The sequence below is a fragment of the Orcinus orca genome, chromosome 7, assembly GCF_937001465.1.
Source record: "Orcinus orca chromosome 7, mOrcOrc1.1, whole genome shotgun sequence".
Lineage (NCBI taxonomy): Eukaryota > Metazoa > Chordata > Mammalia > Artiodactyla > Delphinidae > Orcinus > Orcinus orca.
In genome coordinates, this window is record NC_064565.1 from 87,092,709 (window position 1) to 87,111,224 (window position 18,516).

The window sequence follows — 18,516 nt, forward strand, 5'->3', positions numbered from 1 at the left end:
GGCATTTATTGAGCACCATATTTAACCCTCACAGCAGCCTGGTAAGGTAGATATTAGGACTCCACTTTCTGGTGAAGAGTATTGAGCTCACATTGAGGTCATTTGCTCAAGGTCACAGTTGATCAGTAGCAATTCCCCGGGGAAGTTTGCCTGTGGCTTTCCCACTCCCCTGCCCTGTGCGCCCCTCCCTTAAGGATCCTCCAAAGTGAGAGATGGGGTGAGGCAGTTGCTATGGCTACAGTTCCAAGGAGCTCATTCATTCATTCATTCATTCACTAAACACTTAGCCAGCACCTCCCAAGTGTTAGGTCCTGTGCTGGGAGAAAAGAAGTGACCTTCTGCCCCAGGCCACTTACAAGCCAGGGGCAGACTTTTACAACACAAGTTATGTTGGCATTTCCCTTTAAAAAGCCCACTGCCCACCTCAGGCAAGGATAATTTGCATAGAGGATCCTGTACAGTCCACAATGAGAGTTCTTTTATTTTACCAAGAAGGAGCTAAAGCTTGGTCTTGTTATTGACTTGTCAGAACAGAGGGAAGAGGGACTGGGATTCTCTGTGCTAAGGGGGCGTCCCTGTTTTGCACTCAGAGCACTTTCCTGGAGGCGCACGTAAGTTTGCACTGGGCCCCAGCACTCCCTGCCCACGAGGGGTGAGTCCTGGTTAACGCTCAGCCAGTTTAGGGATACAGGCTGTGACCTGTAGAACATGTCTGCTACACTTGATCCGGAGTTTCACCTGGACTTATTCTATTACAACAGCCTCTATGGGAGGCAAGAACAGGGCCTAAGGCTTGCAGCTGCATCAGCTGCTCTGTCCTTGGGGTGGACCGGGAAGGCTCTACTGAGTTTTGACTGATGTCCCTCTCTTTTGTCCTCTCCCAGAAACGGTGCTGAATTTGTGTCCTGTGTGGTCTTCTGTTGTTAGTTGTTTTCACATAGGATGCTTTCAGTTGCAAATAACAAAATCCAATCCAAACTGTCTCAAATAATCAAGGTATTTTATTGGTTCCATTTAAGTGCAAAAGTCTAGTAGGTCTGGTTTCTAGCGCCTCAAACAAAGCAACCAGGCCTTTGTTTTCTCTCCATTTCTCAGTTTTGTTTCCTCATCAGACTCCACCCATATGAGCTTCTCTTCTCATGACCCCCCAGAACGGCCGGCAGTACCCCAAACTGAGTCTGGTTGGCCGTTATGGACAGGCTAAGGTGATGTTCCCAACTGGGAGCCCAAGGCCAAAAGAAACTTAATGCACTGATGCTTTAGAGCAGATCACCTGCTCCCTAATGCAGCACGTGGCGGGGGTGGGGGGTGGAATCACCGGGAGGCACACAGCTGGAGAAGGGGAAGGAGGGAGATTCCCCACAGGAAACTGGGGGTGTCATTAAGAAGGGGAAGAGGAGAATGGATGATACAAAATTGATAGGGTTTTCTTGCTATTTTGATCTTAAATGGACAAATTTTCTACCCTTCTTAATACTTCCTTACAAGGTCTTCCTTAATCGGGTACTTATACTATCACATACTCCCTCACACTCCAATGGCCAGGTTTCTCCTTCATTAAGGCTACAGGGCTTTTAGATGCCAGCTCTTCCCTCTGTTCGCTCTCTATGCTTCTCCTAAAAGAAGCAGTGCTGAAATATTGCCCTTGATTAATCAGAGGCCAATTATCTAGTTTGTGGATTATCAGGTCTCCTCCTTTTTTCTTCCCACATCCTGCCTGCTTTTTAGCCATCCTCCTGCTCATTAACAAGCCTCCCTGAAAAGATAGGGTAAAAAAAAAAAGAAAAGAAATGGAACGCCAAATCAGCCAGTTAAGCCTCTTACCAACCCCGCTAAAATTTTTTGAGGAGGAAGTTGAAAACAAATGGTGGCATGAGAGTATCTTAAATTTCCATGATCTGTGATAATTTTGTGGATCCCTTCCCTGATCCTCCTTAGAGATATTAAAAACAGCTGAATTCTCCAGAAAAGGCACATTCCTTAGACACCCAGACATGGCTCCCAAGTATCTCACTAACTTTTTAAAATAAACCTTTCTTTTTAAATCAAGACAATTTTTTTGAGACCTATTGAAAGGATAAGAGCTCAACCCCACTGCCCAGATGGAGAACTCAGAGCCCACAGCTCAGTTTCTTAGTGAATGGGAGTCATTAGCCCTTGCTTAATCTGATAAGGTGAAGGGGGTCGGGGGCAAGGTGGGGCTCGTGGACACCCCTTCCAGCAAACAGGAGTCCTCCATCACCTTCAGCGAGCATCTGATCACTATTTCTACCCACCACCCTCATCCAGCTGATTCCTCCTAACTCTGGTAGGCTGGACAGAGATTGATGATTGCCTCCTGGGTTTTCACGTCTCCTTCACAAAATTCAAACAAAACAAGAAAAGGACATCTTTTCTATTTTTTAAAGAACATTCTGTCCCAATATCTAAAAACAAGCCATTTCCTTTGGGATTTGTCTTTCTCCTGACCACTCCTGGTGGAACAGACTTCCAATTCGGCTACCAGGTGCAGTGAGAGCCATGATTAGAAAGGCCCAGCTCCGGGCTTCCCTGGTGGCGCAGTGGTTGAGAGTCTGCCTGCCGATGCAGGGGACACAGGTTCGTGCCCCGGTCCGGGAAGATCCCACATGCCACGGAGCGGCTGGGCCCGTGAGCCATGGCCGCTGAGCCTGCCCGTCTGGAGCCTGTGCTCCACAACGGGAGAGGCCACAACAGTGAGAGGCCCGCATACCGCAAACAAAACAAAACAAAACAAGAAAGGGCCAGCTCCTCATATCATCATGTGAGAGTAATCCAGAGCCTTGACGTTCAGTGGTAAAACTGGGGGTAATGTGTTCAAATCCAATCCACTCGTCCCACATTCAGCCTGTAAATCTGGGTAGGAGATAGGGGCTGGGAGCTTGTCTCAGTCTGTTCAGGCTGATGTAACAAAATAGACTGGTGGTTTATAAACAACAGACATTTGTTTCTCATAGTTCTGGGGGTTGGAAAGTCCAAGATCAAGGCTCCAGCGGATTCGATGCCTGGTGAGGACACACTTCTGTTTCACAGACAGTTGTTTGTCTTTTCAATATGTCCTCACGTGGTTGAAGGGGAGGAGAGTTCTCTGGGGTCCCTTTTATAAGGATACTGATTCCACCATGAGGGTTCCGCCTTCATGACCTAGTCACCTCCCAAACGCCACACCTCCAAATACCATAATATTGGGGATTAGGTTTCAGCATATGAATTTTGTTGGGACACACACATTTAGTCTACGGCAGGACCGGTGCTTTCTATCACTAGCAATGGGGCTTGGTGACCTGCACAGTTATGGACAGAAAGTTAAATCAGATATTGACAACAACCTCTCCCAGCGATGTTTAAAAAGGTCATAAGCAACCCATGCCCTCAGCAATGTTAGCGGTGTCTGTTATCATGGCATCATAATGCATCACTGGACTCAGAAAATATTAGACTCTAGATCCACCTTTGCACCCAGCCCTGTGGTCAATGGAGGCAAGTAACAACTACTCTGAGCCTCAGTTTTCTCATCTGGAAATGTGAACCTCAACAAATCTCATAGGGTTGTTCTGCGGATCAAATGCATTAAGGTACACAGATGTGTGCAAACCGCACACCATATTTGGACATAATGATAATGACAGTCATAATGCCTGGATACTTGCCTTCCTTCTAATGGCCACAGTAAGTGAATTAACTTGGGAGGAGGGCATATCCCACCCTGGAGCACCCACAGTTGCCTTCCCTCATGACAGTAATTGGCTCCCCAAAAATCCAAGTTTCAACTCTGCTCAAAGTTTGTTGACTTCACGGCTGCCTGCCATCTTACTGAGGGACATGCCATCTCCCCATTGCCCATCACTTCCAGTTCCCTCTGCTGACTGAGGGTTGAAACGTCTGCCTCTGGCAATATGATTTCACTTGCTTCTGCAATCTCATTATTGCCCTAATGATGGGCACCATGCACTATGCTAAGCACGTCACATACACAGCATTATGTGATCCTTATTTGTAGGTGACAGTATAATAATAGTTGTTATTGTTACCCCATTTTCACATGGGAAGAATCTGAGACCCAGAAAAAGATTAGTAACTATAACTTTCCCAAAGTCACATGGCTGATAAGAGATGGAGCCGGGTTTCAAAACCACGAAGGCCTACCCGACTCTGTGCATTCTCTAACCATTGAATCTTTTTGCCTCTCCATTCCATTTGCCCAGGCTGCAGGGAGGGACCCCAGAAGGCCACAGAGAGACAGTCAGGGCTGCTTTTTCTGGGCCCTGAAGAAAGGCTACAGCTTCCCCCCAGGAACCTGACACCTCTCCTTAGGATGGCTGGTCCTCTGAGCCCCATTAAGCCCCATTAAGTTCCATGCAGGACCTCTGGATGAGAAGCTATTCCCCAGCCCCCAGCCAACAGGCTCACAGACAAATGGATGCCCAGGAAGGGAACAGATCCTTCTCCAGCCGGGTCTCAGGAACCTGAGGACTAATTGCCCCGCAAGCAGCTTGTTAGACGCTGTGTTGGCGGATGAGGAGAGCGGCTATAGGATCAGCCAATTAAGCAGCCAGTGGTGCTGAACTAAACGTGCTCTTGTACTTAATGGTGGACGTTGTTCAGCAGTTTCTCACCAGTCTGGGTTTGGGGGAAAGAATGGGACAGTGAGGGGAGTGTGAGGGGCAAAAGGGGGGTTTGTAGAGACACACATGTCTGCTCATGACTCCCATTTCTTTCTTTCTTAAGGGGACAGTAGCATCAAGGATTCAATGATTTCCAGCACAGGAAAGTTGGGCAGGGGTAGCCAGTATCTTTTCTATAACCCAGGGGCAGCAGGCAGATGACAAAGGGACAAGGCCTTGTCAGCTGAGTGAAACATTTCATTAACAGGCTGGAGACCCAGACTCAGGGTCACATCCCTAACAGGGATTAGGGGACAATGCTAGAGGCTGGAGCCTGGGCTATGCTTTGCAGAGAGCTCACACACCATTTGAAAACTTCTCTTTCCTCTGTACTCATGCCACCAGCTTGGTAATTAGGGAGCCCCCCGGGCCCCTCCACACTTTCTCAGTAAAGCACTCAGAGCATCATGTTCAGAAAACATGTGAGCCTGGAGGACAGTGGAGTCGGGGGCCAGATGGAGAAGTAGACAATAATGTCTCCATACCTAGCTGGGACCAGCCAATCTGGCTGCTTCCCCAGTGCCTCCGTGGCAGCCAGGGTTGTACGCTGTTCAGACCTCGCTCCAAGAAACGACTTGCCGTTCAGCTGCAAGGAAGGCAGTGAGCTGACAAGTCCCACCTGTTAGAGCCTTTAGGTCCCACCCCAGCTCGGAGGCCATGCTCCTCCTAGGGCGCCCCCCGCCACTGACTGAGCACGGAGGAGCACGAAGGCCTGCTGTCTCTAATGACAGTAGGGACTCCTCTAATGGGCAGTCTTGGCTCCAGAGTATGAAGCACCCAAAGTACAACAATGGACAAGGGAACTCAGAAGAGTCAGAGATCAACTCAGCTGTGGAGGACCCTGGAGGACTTAATACATGCAGTATTGGGGTTCGGCTTTTTTTTTTTTTTTTGGCTGCGTTGGGTCTTTGTTGCTGCACGCAGGCTTTCTCTAGCTGCGGCGAGCGGGAGCTCCTCTCCGTTGTGGTGCGTGGGCTTCTCATTGCTGTGGCTTCTCTTGTTGTGGAGCACGGACTCTAGGTGCTCGGGCTTCAGTAGTTATGGCTCGCGGGCTCTAGAGCGCAGGCTCAGTAGTTGTGGTGCACGGGCTTAGTTGCTCCACGGCATGTGGGATCTTCCCAGACCAGGGCTCGAACCCGTGTCCCCTGCATCAGCAGGTGGATTCTTAACCACTGCGCCACCAGGGAAGTCCAAGGCTGGAGTTTTATGAGCAGAGATCCTTCAAGGGGCAGAAATCTAGGGTCAGAAAAATTCAGGAGGATTCAAGGCAGAGTGACCAGCCCTGAAGCATGGAGTATATGGTGTTTTGAAGATAAGGTTAGAATGACAGGATATAGTTAAATAATGGAGGACTTCAAATGCTAACGTATTTGGATTTTATTCTGTTGATATTAGGGAGCCACGAAGAGATGCCACCATAAGAGCGACCTGATTAGATCAGAATTTTAGAATTATAGCTTCTTGGCAGCACAAAAATGTAGGGTCTGGAGGTGGGTAGAACAGTTAACGGCTATTCTAACAGTGAAAGCAAGAATGATAAGGACCTGACTAGGTCAGAGAAGTGGCCATGGCAAAGATAAGGCCATGACAGGGATAAGACTGGGGATTTATTGCAGAACAGAATGAGGGGAGAGAAGATGTTGGGGTCATGAGTCTGATCGATCTACAAAGTGACCCCAGAATGGGATTGAGTCAAAGAGGAAGAGTATGGGTGTCTCTAACACACTAAGGTTGAGGTAGAAGCAGTTCTGGAGCTTAGAAGAACGATAGGATTAAACATACAATTCTGGAAGTCATTTCCACTGTCATCTTCCCATCTCTGGTTCAGGTGCTAAAAAAGAGAGAGTGAAAGGAGAAGAGAACCCAAGACCAAATCTTGGGAGGGCCTCCATTTACTGGAGCACGGGTCCCGGGAATGATTGAGAAGACATCCTCAGAGTGTGACGGGACAGAAGGTCTGCAAAGAGCTCCAAGCAGAAGTGGATGCTCAACAATGTAAGGGCTATAGAGAGGTTACGTCACCAAGGATAAGGATCTGGACCATTGAGAGACTGCCAAGTGGAGAACGCTGGGATGGGGTTGGAGCCTTAAAGAGAGTACTTCCAGCAGAGAGCTGCTGGCAGAGGACAGTCGTAATATAAGAACATAAAACTTTAAAAACTTATTATTTGAAAATAATTTCAAACGTGCAGAAATGTTGCAAGAACATAAATTGGACATACTGGGTTGGCCAAAAGCTTTGTTCGTTTTTTCCGTAAGATGGCTCTAGTAGCATTTGGTTGTCTTTAACTTCATTCAAAACAATTTTGTTAGCTTGTATGTGAGAGCTATCGTATCAGCGTGCATTTAAAAGACGACTTACCAAAATTGGTGAATTTTTGTGTAGCCATTTTAACATTGAAGATGGAAGAAAAAAAGCAACATTTTGGCATATTATGCTTTATCATTTCAAGAAAGGTAAAAATGCAACCAAAATGCAGAAAAAAAAAAAAAAGTTTTTGCAGTATATGGAGAAGGTGCTGTGACTGATTGAATACATCAAAAGTGGTTTGCGAAGTTTCATGCTGGAGATTTCTTGCTGGATGATGCTCTACGGTCGGGTAGACCAGTTGAAGTTAATAGCGATCAAATCGAGATATTAACTGAGAACAATCAACGTTATACCACGTGGGAGCGTTGAAAATCATTTGCACCAGCTTGGTTATGTTCATCGCTTTGATGTTTGGGTTCCACATAAGTTAAGCGAGAAAAACCTTCTTGACCCTATTTCCACATGTGATTCTCTACTTAAATGTAATGAAAACATTCCTTTTTTAAAACAAATTGTGATGGGCGATGAAAAGTGGATACTGTACAATAATGTGGAACGGAAGAGATTGTGGGGCAAGCTAAATGAACCACCACCAACCACACCAAAGGCCAGTCTTCATCCAAAGAAGGTGATGTTGTATATATGGTGGGATTGGAAGGGAGTCCTCTATTATGAGCTCCTTCTGGAAAACCAAATGATTAATTCCAACAAGTACTGCTCCCAATTAGACCAACTGAAAGCAACACTCAACGAAAAGTGTCCAGAATTAGTCAACAGAAAACGCATAATCTCCCATCAGGATAGTGCAAGACCACATATTGCTCTGATGACCAGGCAAAAACTGTTGCAGCTTGCCTGGGAAGTTCTGATTCAACTGCCAGACATTGCACCTTTGGATTTCCATTTATTTAGGTCTTTACAAAATTCTCTTAATGGAAAAAATTTCAATTCCCTGGAAGACTGTAAAATGCACCTGAAACAGTTCTTTCCTCAAAAAGATAAAAAGTTTTAGGAAGGGACTTCCCTGGTGGCGCAGTGGTTAAGAATCTGCCTGCCAATGCAGGAGACACGGGTTCGAGCCCTGGTCCAGGAAGATCCCACATGCCGCGGAGCAGCTGGGCCCGTGTACCACAACTACTGAGCCTGCACTCTTTAGCCCGTGCTCCGCAGCAAAAGAAGCCACCGCAATGAGAAGCCCGCGCACCGCAACAACGAGTAGCCCCTGCTCACCACAACTAGAGAAAGCCCACGCGCAGCAACGAAGACCCAACACAGCCATAAATAAATAAATTAATTAATTAATTAAAAAAAAAAGTTTTAGGAAGATGGAATTATGAAGTTGCCTGAAAAATGGCAGAAGGTAGTGGAACAAAAGGGTGAATATGTTGTTCAATAAAGTTCTTGGTGAAAATGAAAAGTATTTTGTACTTAAAAACCGAAGGCACTTTTTGGCCAACACAATAGAATGTCTATCTACTTTTTACTCAGATTCACCTATTGTTAACATTTTACCCATTTGTTTCATCTGCTCTCACTCTTTCTCTCTTTTATATATATGTATATATATGTAAATATATATGTTTACATAGATATATACACACATATATATGTAAAATATTTTTCTGAATCTTTTGAGAGTAAATACATATACATATATATATATATATATATATATATCTCATGACCTTTTATCCCTAAACACATCAGTGTATATTTACTCAGAACAGAAATATTCTCTTACATAACCATAGTATATTATCAACTTCAGTAAATTTAACATCGATACAATTCTTTCTTCAATTGACCCAATAATGTCCTTTATGGCATTTCCCCTGCCAACTGGGTGAGTGTATAAATTGGCCTTTCTTCCTGGATTCTCAGCAGCTGTAGCCCCTGAGGGTGGGGTGGGGTCTGGGTAGAAGAGAATGGTCTTCTCCATTAGCAGACACTTAAGCCCCATGTCAGTTGCCAGTGGCCCTAGCTCCTAGGACATGGGCAGGATGAGGGTCTACCTAGGAAATGAGTAGAGGTCAAAGAGCAGAACTGTGTAGAGGTAAGTCACGCTGACCTCCATGTCCACTAAGCCCACGGCCTGTGTATTAGAAGAATTCCTTGTTATTTCCCTTCTCAGTTTTACACAAGAAAAAAAAAAATTGTGAGTCTTCTAAGGCTTGTTCAGCAGAGTAAACAGTACCTGCACTGGCTCTGTATTCTCTTTGGGCAAAGGATGGGTTTCTGAGCCTATGTTAATACATCCATGTCAGTGAAAATGGCTCCTTCATGGAATCCATCGCCATCTCAAGGACTTTCTTACTTGCTTAAACAGGATTCCGCTGAAGCTTTTCTACAGTGGTGGTATGTTTCTCCTCATTTCCCACAGTCTCTGGCCTGTGAGGGATGCACATGGTTTTCGTCTTCTCTTACTTCCTGAATTGGCTATTTCTAACTCTGAGACAGAATACACCTGGTGCTTTATCAACTATAAACACAAAAATCAATTTGAGAAGGAGGCACAAATAGGGGTGTTTCTGACCCGAATACTTTAGTAGGATTATTTGGCAACACAGAGATTTGTTCTCCTTAAGAACTATCTTTGTTGATTCTGGCAATTCCCATACCTCACTCTGGTATTCTTCTTTTTACCAGATGAAAATTATACATCCCATTGTGTTTCCTATTTTGTGTTGGTTGCCAGAAATCTCAGAGCTACATTTAGTACTCAATTACAACAAATATATCAGCAAAGATTTTTTTTATAACTCCATTTACCATATATGTTATATTTTATTTTTCTTATATATATATATATATATATATATCCATTTACTATTTCTCTATGGGTTTCTATGTATGATTATCTATTTACTACAGTTTTATTGTACAAGTGTCCTTAACATCAAACATCCTGAAATCATTTTTGGAAGCAGATGGGCCATGCTTCATAAATATATAGTTCCTCACAGGACTCTTGTCTCCTTCTGGCCACTTATTCTACCCATTCCACATATAAAAGCAAGACCAAGGGCTTCCCTGGTGGCACAGTGGTTGAGAGTCCGCCTGCCGATGCAGGGAACACAGGTTTGTGCCCCGGTCCGGGAGGGTCCCACATGCCACGGAGCAGCTGGGTCCGTGAGCCATGGCCGCTGAGCCTGCGCATCCGGAGCCTGTGCTCCGCAACAGGAGAGGCCACAACAGTGAGAGGCCCGCGTACCACCAAAAAAAAAAAAAAAAAAAGCAAGTCCAAGACATACTCTCTGGTGCCTGTTAACTACCCCTCCCTGTTCCCACTATAAATGGCCTTACCACAGAAGGCAATCTGGTTTGGGGCCGGAGTTCTTAGTTGAAATAGAAACTTTTCTCCTTGGCTTACATCCTGAGTTCTTGTGTTTATTTAATTTCTTCTGGGGAATTCAAGTCTGTTGCTGACAGAAGCCAAAGGGAATGCTGGTGCAGAGAGGTACAACCTTCCCGAGCTGACTTTTGTAAGAGAGAAGCAGAGAAAGCCCAGCCTTGGGGAGGCCTGTAGTCCTCCAGCCACAGCAGAGACAGGAGGGAGGGTTGGAGGGCAGGGTTTCCTCACAGGTGACCTTCTCTGAAACAATGTGGACTCTTCATGGATTATGGACTCAGGCCTAAAGAGCGAGACCAAGAACCAGGGACAGGCAGGTCTGTGAGGAACTTTCAAGGCACTTCCCCTGTGACATAGGAAACATCCCAAGGCAGGGAAGATACTTTCTCTCGTGGTTGATTCTGGAGCCAGTCTACACTGGCTCTCTGTATGTTTCTAAGAGGAACCAGAGAGGTTATAAAACAGATATGTAGGTGGGGTCATTTTGCACTGCCTCTGCCATAGAAAAATAATAATAATATAATAAGTGACACTTGTACAAACTCTCCAAGAGCCAGGCACTGTTTCACGCGCTTACATGAACACACTCACGTACGCATATTATCCGTGAAATAGACATATTATCATTATCCCCATTTTGTAAAGGAGGAAACTGAAGCTCGGAGAGGGTACATAAATTGCCCAAGGTCACGCAGCTAGTAAGGTGGCAGAGGTGGCTCTTGTACCCCAGAAGTCTGGCTTCTGAGTTTATATTTCCTACCATCTACTCTACTTATCCAGTGGCCAGCACACAACTTTCAGATGGTCCCTATCCCATGCAAGCCATAGGGAGTAGACCCCCTGAGTCCCAAGTAGGGTATAATATTTGTCTCAAGTCCCTGAGAATTCCAGAGAAGACTTGTTCACTAGAACTGTGTCAGCCGACTTCTTATCCATGGGCCAGAGATAATATAAAGTGAGCTGATTTAGAGTCTAATTATGTCTCTTTTGAAGAATTTCAGAAACATCGCTCTTCAACTTCTAGAAGAAGGTGAAAATTTAGATCACTCATTTATCCCAAAACACAGTTATTAGGGACTTACTGCATGCAACGCACTTTGCTGGGTTATAGGGAGATGATAACTCAGCCTCATTTGTCCCTACACTGCCAGTCCTGGGACATGACATAATGGGGTAGAGAGGAAAGGATGCTTCACCAGGTAAGGAGAGGCCTGAGGTGGGGGGCCCATGCTGCTCTTAACCTGCTGTATGACCTCATGTTAGCCCTCTGGATCTCGGTTTCCACAGCTGTAAAGTGAGGGGGTGGTTTAGGACACTATCTGAAGACTGCTTCTAGCTCTAAAGTTTGATTCTAATGGCTATAGCTGTTAATGCTGTAAAACATTTACAAACGTCTTCTGCACCAGCCATTGAGATAGGCTCTGTCCATACATCTCTTATTTTTCGAACAGGCATCAAAGACAAAATGCAGCGAACAACGAAGAAGATGATTCTATTCAGGCTATTGCAGTATGAGGAACTTTCATTAGTGAGGAAGGTATCAAAGAAAAGGAAGAGGCCTAAAGTTTTACGGAGGCTGGTAGAAAAGGGAGTCACAGCCAAGTCTTTTGGGAGTCACGTGGAAGGATTACCTTGGAATGGTCCATGGCAGACAGGCTGGTCCTTTGCGGTTACCCATTTTCCAGAACAAAACGGGGAGGGATTTCTTAGCTGTCACTCTTTTCCAGGAACGTAGGGCTTACGTATTGTCACAGGGACAACATACTTCTGTGATGCACAAATGTATAACCCCGGGGTACCTAAAATCACAAAATAAACATGGAAAATCTTCCGAAAGTATCTATTTTTACTTGAAACTGTGGAGGCAGAATCATTATTTTACATAAAACAAACATCTAAAAAAAAAGAATGAAAATATTAATGATTTTAGAGGTAAAATCTTCAGAGATTTTATCCTTAAAATAGGGCCCTCTCTCTTTCAACCATTGGGGTACCTCTGGAAAAGTTTGAGAAGCATTGGTCATTTATTCTCTTATTGAATTCTCAACAACAACTCTTTGGTATTATATGTTTTTTTATCAAGGCTTTGTGGGGATGATGTTATCTTTTATGTAACGTTTGTTTCTTCGTGTGCCTCTATAACATTTTTCCTAACCTGAGAATTTTTTTAATAACAAACTTTTTATTCTGGAATATTACAGAAATGTTGCAGGAGTAGTACAGAGAGTTCCTGTATACCCTTTACCTGTACACCCAGTTTCTGCTAATGTTAACATCTTACATAACCATGTTACATTGGTTAAAACTAATACAATTAAAATTGACCATTACTTAAGTAAACTTCAGATTTGATTTAAATTACACCAGTTTTTCCACTAATGTCCTTTCACTGTTCTAGTATCCAATCCACAATTCCACATTGCACTTAACATAAATGCCTTTTGATTGACTGAGAGAATCTTTCATGAGGCCTACTAAGTGCCAGGCATCACCCTATGTCTTGGGAGCCAATGAAACCAACAGTCCTGGGTTTTATATCATGTAAAGGACACCAGCGGTGGGGAAAGCTGCTCGTTTTCTGTTCTGTGCTACACAGGCATGTACACTACCAAGGACCACGTGCGTGGATCTGAACAAGTGTGCCAGTTATGGTACACACCCATGGGTCATCAACTAGAGGGGCCTCAGCGCTGGCGGCAGTGGGGTTCCCCAGCTCCTGCCCCTCAACTCTGGCAGCATTTCTGAGCCCATGAGGTGACCCCCATTAGTCTCTGCATTGAGCAGCCCCTCTGGAGCCCAGTGCTGAAAAGTTAGTACCTTTGAAATCAGATAAAGGGCATCAAGCCACAGCTGTGTTTGTTTTATAAATTAAAGGGCGTTATCATTAAAATGATTGTTTTCCTGAAAATAAAGAGATTAAACAAGTCTCCCTTCTCCCCTTCTGCCTCCCTCCCCTTTTTCCAATTTGTCTGCAAAGGATTCCAACTTCGCGTTAAAGAGCAAAGAATTATCTCTGTTTCAATCTCGGGGACTGGGCCGGCTCCATAACAATTATAATCTCTTATCTGAACCTGCCTGGAGGCAAGGGGGCCACTGGAGTAGAATTCTTTCCAGCATTAACTGCTATTCAAATGGATACAGGAGAATAATGGAGCCTTTCCTTTAATGTTGGGGGACCCTCAAGATGATTCTCAAACTTCCCTGTTTAGTTTTTTTAGTTTTCCCTGTTTAGTGTTTTTTAGTTTTCCCTGTTTAGTGTTTACTTTTTCCCTCACCCTCTTCTGTAGGAGATTTGGTGCATGTTGGGAATTTAAGATTTTTATACAGAAAAGGAGAAAGCATGTGAAAAGTGCTTAGAAAATCACTGGACACTCAGTAGGTGCTCAATAAATGTTAGTTCTCGTTGCTATACCTATGAGAAACATTTGTACCTAATTTGGAAGGGAAATGGGGAGCCTTCAGGGTTTTTAGGAGGATGATATGGTTGGACCAGAGAGGTGGTCCTTAAGGAGCTTAAAATCTAGTAAGGTCTTAAATCGCACACACATAACAAGACATAAAACAGTGAATATAGTAAATATCTAATAATTATGCAAAGTCCTTTCACCTGCATGATGTCATTTTGTCCTCAGATCAAGCCTATCCAGTAGCCATTATTTTATCCCCAATTTACAGATGGAGAAACAGAGATTAAGAAACGAGTAAAAGCAGGGCTTCCCTGGTGGCGCAGTGGTTGAGAGTCCGCTTACCGATACAGGGGACACAGGTTTGTGCCCCGGTCCGGGAGGATCCCACATGCCGCGGAGCGGCTGGGCCCGTGAGCCATGGCCGCTGAGCCTGCGCGTCCGGAGCCTGTGCTCGGCAACGGGAGAGGCCACGGCAGTGGGAGGCCCGCGTACCGCAAAAAAAAAAGAAAGAAAGAAAGAAAGAAACTAGTAAAAGCAGAGCTCTGAGCCCAGGTGGTCTCAACATTTTCTCTTCTCCCAGAGAGGTGTGGTGGGAATCCTCCCTCCCCAGCCACTCTCCACACGGCTCCATCACAGCAGCGCCGGAGTGGTGTGGCAGTGGTGTCCCTCTTCCCTCCAGACTGGGAGCAATTTAAGGGCAGAGTCTATGTCGTCTCACCTTCACCTCGAGGGGCTAGCACAGAGCCTGACTCCTGTGGATACTCAGTAAAAAAATGTGTTAAGTAGACAGACAAAGGGACATGAATCCCAGGCATCCCTGCCTAAGAACTCCTTGTATCCTTGCTCTGTGGACGCATGCTCGTGTTCCCCATTCTGGGACAAAAGACTCTGTGGCCTATTTTACCAAAACATCATGGGCAATTAACAATGGGAACCCTAAAATGCTCAAAGAATGCAGAAACACAGCCAACATCACTACTTGTGGTCAGTTCCCTGACCTCTGTAACGAAAGAAGACCCTTAATATTTTTTAACAGGAAAATAAAGAGCTTTCCCCTTCAAGCCAGCATGGAGGTGCTACTCCATACACAAATGCTGAAGTGGCCTGGGAGGTGAAGGCTGAAAGTGGATTTTAAGCCTGAAGATTTTTCGGGTCAGTCTATAAAGAGAATGCACTGTGAAGGTCATTCCTGTGCCTAGGTGAGACTTAGAGAATTGGGGTAGACCTCACCCCCTGCCCCTCTCCCAAAAAAGAAGAAAAAGAAGTCATGCTTAACATTAAAAAATGAATAAATAACAACGAACCTGGTAGTATAGGCCATGAACAGAAGAAAATGAACTCTCCCAGTCAACACTGACAAAAACGGACTCTTCCAGTTGATGTTAGAAATTCTTGTGGGAAGATCCAACACTGAGCTCAATTTCTGGAGCCCCCTCCAGGCCTCTGAAGGGCCCACCTAAAAATCCTTAGGGAGGGCCTCCCTGGTGGCGCAGTGGTTGAGAGTCTGCCTGCCGATGCAGGGGACGCGGGTTCGTGCCCTGGTCCGGGAAGATCCCACATGCCGCGGAGCGGCTGGGCCCGTGAGCCGTGGCCGCTGAGCCTGCGCATCCGGAGCCTGTGCTCCGCAACGGGAGAGGCCACAACAGTGAGAGGCCCGCGTACCGCAAAAAAAAAAAAAAAAAAAAATCGTCAGGGAGAAATCATAGGAGGCAAATGATGGATGTAGGCCACTTCGCACAGTTAAACAGCAACAAAGCCCTACATTTTAAAAGTACTCAATGTGCTCAGAGTGAAAGACCAAGCAACCCTCAGAAAAGTCACAAAAGCCAGGCTGAGCTGGGCCAGACTTCACTGGGGAGGAGGAGATGGCCTCAGGCAGCAGCAGCTGGGTGAGGAGCTGGGTGGGAGCCCGATGGTCCCCCTTCCTTTCCTTCTGCGACCCTTGACCCCCTCCCTGGGGCCTATATTATTTAATGATACAGAACTTTCTTGCCCTTAAAATTAAGCTCGAGGGGCCATTTCCGGTTCCCACAGGTGTGTGCAGGTTTGAGCCACTCTGGCTGATGGGAAGGCTTCAGGTGGGAATCAGAACGAGAGCAGGGCAGGTACCTCTCTGGGTTAGGAGGCTGGGCAGACAGTAGAGGCTGAGGGGTACCCCAGGGGCTGAACCCTAGGAGACAGCCCCCTCTTAAGCTCACCCGAAGGAAAGATGAGTCTGGTTTTAGCTGAGAAATTAGCAGGTTTTTTTCTTCTCAGCTTGTTTAGTGATAACCTTTTTTTTAATTTTAGCTTTATTGAGGTATAATTGACAAATAAAATTGGAAGATATTTAAAGTGTACATTGTGGTGATTTGATATGCGTGTACATTGTGAAAGGATTCCCCCCATTTAGTTAATTAACACATCCACCACGTCACCCTCACAGATACATCTTGTTTTTGTTGACGTTTAAGTTCTACTCTCAGCAAATTTCAATTATACAATAGTGTTATCAACTATACTCACTGTTTTACATTAGATCCTCATGTTAACTTTATTTATTTTTTAAAATTTTTTATTCTGTATTGGAGTAGGTAGAGTTTATTTATTTTTTATTTATTTTTATTTATTTACTTATTTCTGGCTGCGTTGGGTCTTTATAGCTGTGCGCGGGTTTTCTCTAGTTGCGGTGAGCGGGGGCTGCTCTTCGTTGCAGAGCACAGGCTCTAGGCATGTGGGCTTCAATAGTTGTGGCATGTTGGCCAGCAGTTGTGGCTTGCGGGCTCTAGAGTGCAGGCTCAGTAGTTGTGCTGCATGGGCTTAGTTGCTCCGTGGCTTGTGGGATCTTCCTGCACCAGGGATCGAACCCGTGTCCCCTGCATTGGCAGGCAGATTCTTAACCACTGCTCCATCAGAGAAGCCCCCATGGTAACTTTTTTTTCAATGAAAACTATCAAACATACAAAAAAATAGAGAGAATAATACAATCAAACCCCATAAACACCTCACCCAAATTCAACAATTATCAGGATTTTGCCACATTTCCTGTTTCTTTTTCCTTTTTCACATTTGCTGAAATGTTTTATTTAAATAAATCCAAGATAGCATGCCCTTTTATCCTTACACGCTTCAATATGCATCTCCAAAAGAATATAAAGACTTTTCTTACATAACCACAACACTATTCTCATGCCCAACAAAATAAACAATAATTATTTGGTATCCTCTAATACTAAGCCTCTTCAAGTGACTATAGGAAACGGTACCTCAGGTCAGAATCAGGGCTAAAGGAAAGCTCCACCCCACCGCCCAGGCATGCTGTTTGAGGGGAAAGAAACATTAGCCACAAATTGGTTCTCCAAGCCTCAATCCAGAATCTTTGCCTTGGTTTTGCAGAGTGGACACTTTCCAGGCAGGTGTGATAGTTCTCTTTAGATCAGGAAATTTGTCCCAGGATATGGCCTCACCTAGCAGCACTGTGTTTGTTTCTCAGAGCAGCTGCTGCCCTGAACTAATTCTGGGGCTAGTTTCCCCCATCTCTCAGAGGGGTCGCTCCTGGGGCTTGGACCCCTCTCTACCCCAAATCCCCAGCTGACCAGCTAGTTAGTGAGCCAAACCCGTTAACCCTATCAACCCCCAGGGGAGACCCTGTGGACAAAGAATAAGAGAGCTAAGAAGGCCCCGCCCTAGAAGAGGGGATAAATGCGTGTATTCATCCATCCATCCATCCATCATCCAAATATTCAGTGAGAGACGCTGAAAACCAGGCACTGTTCTAGGTACTGGGACACTACAGTGAACCAAATGGACAAAATTTTTGTCTTCATGGAGGTTACATTCCAATAGAGGAGACACATAATAAACAAATAACTGAAAATACATAGTAACATAAGACCCTAATACAAGGGTCCAAACAATGCACTGTGTAAACTGTGGACTATTGTGAGATTAATGAAACGGCAGGGATAAACCTGCTATGGAGGATAGGAACCAATCAGCACACTTTCTCTCTGCTCAAGCTAGAGCAAGGTGGGAACTGCTATTAAAGGGCCTGACTAAATATTAAAGAATATAAGACGAAACCATGAGAAATAAAGAATAAACCAAGGCAGGAGGATATAGAAAGTCAGGGGAGGTTAACATTTTAAATAGATTGATTTATACAATAAGTAGAATGCCTCACTAAGAACATAACCTGGGGATGGGAGCATAACTCCCCACTGACATGTACAGAGAAACCCAGAAACACTGAGGAATCAGAAAGCATGAAAAATAACGGAGAGGAAAGGGAGCGTCTCTGAAAAGACTGCAGCAAAGAGTTAGGAATTCAGTCTTGAGGGGACCAGAAACAGATCCTCTAAGCCATTGATGCTATACTTTCTGTCATCCCTTTAGAGAGAGAAGGAAGGGGACACACACAGGTGGAACAGGACAGGAGATGGCTCAGAGGTGAGAGAAAGCAACGTGTTTTCAGAGGATGTATTTTCTGGACCCAGGCTTAGAAGAGCAGGAGTTAAGCTGAGCCAGAGAAAAAAGGACTCAGGAATGAAAAGTGTGAAAATCCAAGATCAAGAAGGAAGTTTTATCTTTGGAGAGAGCCCCTTGGATGCATCACAGATTTCAGATGCATAAGAAGGCCCGGCAGGAGGGCTGCTTCTACAGAGCTGGCTGTGGAGGTAGAAAGGCTGGAGAGGGTGGCAGCAGGAGCTGGGGGCCGTCCTGGCCCTTTTGTCTCTCCAGAGAGGGCCAGAGGTTTGCTCCGTTCCTGAGCATTCCTGTTTATTCTTC